We start from the raw sequence: 2527 nt of genomic DNA on the forward strand, positions 1-2527 counted from the left end.
TTAGGTCACACGACATTGACTGATCCTCCACATTTCTGTGGAATATAACCTTCATCCTCTCATCGAGGAGCTGTTCACGAAAGTTCTTCTCTTGTTCAGTCGCGGAAGAGAAGACTTAAGATGCATGCTTTTGTTCATGTGCATAACGTTTGTTGTCTTGATATCAAAGGATCTGAGCTCCTTTTTCGTCCATGGAACTACTTCAAATGAGTAGAGTACTACCGGGACGGCAAGCATGTTCGTTGCAGATACTTTATTCCGCACCGACAGTTCAGCTCTTTCGACTTTAAATATGAGGTGAAAATACGGGTCAAATGCTGATGGGTTGAAGGAAACTTCTTCCACCAGAACGTTTTGATACAATCTGTTCCCGGTGTGGAGGGTCTTGGAAGAGTCGAGATGGGTCGGAGAGAATCTCTTTATTTTCTCTGACCCACCTCTCCCTCCGCTCACGACTTATCTTAGCGTCAAATAGTATCCGCCAGATGTGATGTAGTGATGCGCGTGTTAGTGTTCCCCCAGTTGCAGAAAATAAGGAAAAGCCTAAGGATAACTTTACGTGATTTTGATAATACCAGTATATGCGAAAATTGGCACATCGATATTGTATTTTAAGTGCAACGAGTTGTTGACAATTAATTTCTACACAGAAATTCTTAAGTGTGCCTTCTATTTTCCCTAGCTGGGGTAATTATACGGAAATTGAAGGGCTTTCTCGGATTATATAGACTCACACGGGAACAAATAACAAAAACCTAATATCCTTTACACTTTTGCGTGCGAAATAAGTCACTTGTTCCGTATAGCCAACTTTTTTTTGGTGGGCCTGTGTGACTACGTGAAAATCGAACAAGCCCGAAAAATTTGGGGTACATATTTAGAATTAGCACGCAAACCTGCAAAAGATGTGGTATTTTTGTTATTTTTTCTCGTACAAATCTATATAATATGAGAAAGGCCTTCCATTTCCCTAGAATTACTCAAGCCAGGGGAAACGGAAGGCACACTAGATAATTTCTGTGTACCAATTAAGTCTCTATAAGTCGCAGCACTTAAGAATATAAGATCCACCTGTCTATTTTTGCGTATACTGATATTATCAAAATAACGTCCAGAATAACCCTAGGATTTTGCCTATTTTCTGCATCTAGGAGAAAACTAAAACGCGATTGAGAAATTCTGAGGCGATATTTCGATTCAGCGTCTCAAAATCCATAAGGGTAGCCTGGTCACTTGTTTCGTATAGGTAAATTTTTTGTATGCCCTGTGTGACCAGAAAATCCCTAGGCTTTACTCTATTTTTTATATTTAGGAAGAAAATAGTAAAATCTCTAAAAATATAGTGGTAAAATTTATTTTTAAAGCACAAGACTGCAAAGAGAATATCATTTTTCTTCTTTTTGGCCTTATAAGTGAGTACAACATTCATAAATTTGATATTCAAGATTCACATCACATGAGGATATGCTACCCGACGTGTGAGAAAAATTCTGAGGCCATAGTCGGATACAGCGGCTCAAAATCCATAAGGGTAGCCTAATCACTTGTTTCGTTTAAAATTGTTATGAATAAAAAGATCAACAAAAAGTGACTGCTAACACTTTTCCTGCCCCATGAAAATATTAAAGTTCTAGTTTAGGTACTTGGGAAAAAATTAAAACCGCCCAAAAGTGTTATTTATTCCAGTTTTAATCCAGCTAATATTTCCTTATCACCGGTAAAGAGCGTATAAAACTTTAGCCCAAAATAATTATTATTTTTCATAGAGACTCGTTTTTTATCAAAAAATGACTTCTTTTTCAACGGAATTTCCAAAGATTTTGCTGATAGGAACTCAACAAAAAGAGGGTTATTATCCTTCACGTCAATTTTTATTTCATAAAGCTTAATTTTGTAACAAATATAGAAAATGTGCTGTTAATTTTAATGAAATTCACGAAGATATGCATTGTAAATTCATTTTTTATAATATCGTCTGATTTTTGGTATTGAGCGTGACATTATATCGAGAGTATCAAAACTAATAAATCTCTCTCCAGTTAATTCTCTTTCTTATTTCTCTCTTTGTTTAGTGACGCTTGAGTGAGCACCGCACATCCTCCCGCAGCGTCTCACACCCATTCCAACTGCGTTGCGTCAATTCTTGGAAACAATAAATCCATGTTGGTCTCTATTTCATTTATTTTTTCTGATTTTGCCATTAGTATATTGCTTATCAAGCCTAATATGATACACAACTTATCCTGTTAGAGATTAACATCCAATAAATTACTGTAGGGAAAAAATGTACAAAATTCTTTAAATATTGTCATACGCGGCATACACATACGCGGCAGAGGCCACCATAAGAAACAAAAATAGAGTAATTAATTGCTTTGTTCATTTAATCAAATACAAATACAAACTTTCGAAAAACTGAAGCTACTGAAGTGAAAATTATTATGGAATCATACTGAAGCTAACTTGAGCTGAGGCAGGCGGTTTCGAGGAATCGTAGAAGTCGTAAAATAAACATTTTGGAGAATGC

The sequence above is a fragment of the Belonocnema kinseyi genome, chromosome 2 (assembly GCF_010883055.1).
Source record: "Belonocnema kinseyi isolate 2016_QV_RU_SX_M_011 chromosome 2, B_treatae_v1, whole genome shotgun sequence".
NCBI classification, from domain to species: Eukaryota; Metazoa; Arthropoda; class Insecta; order Hymenoptera; family Cynipidae; genus Belonocnema; species Belonocnema kinseyi.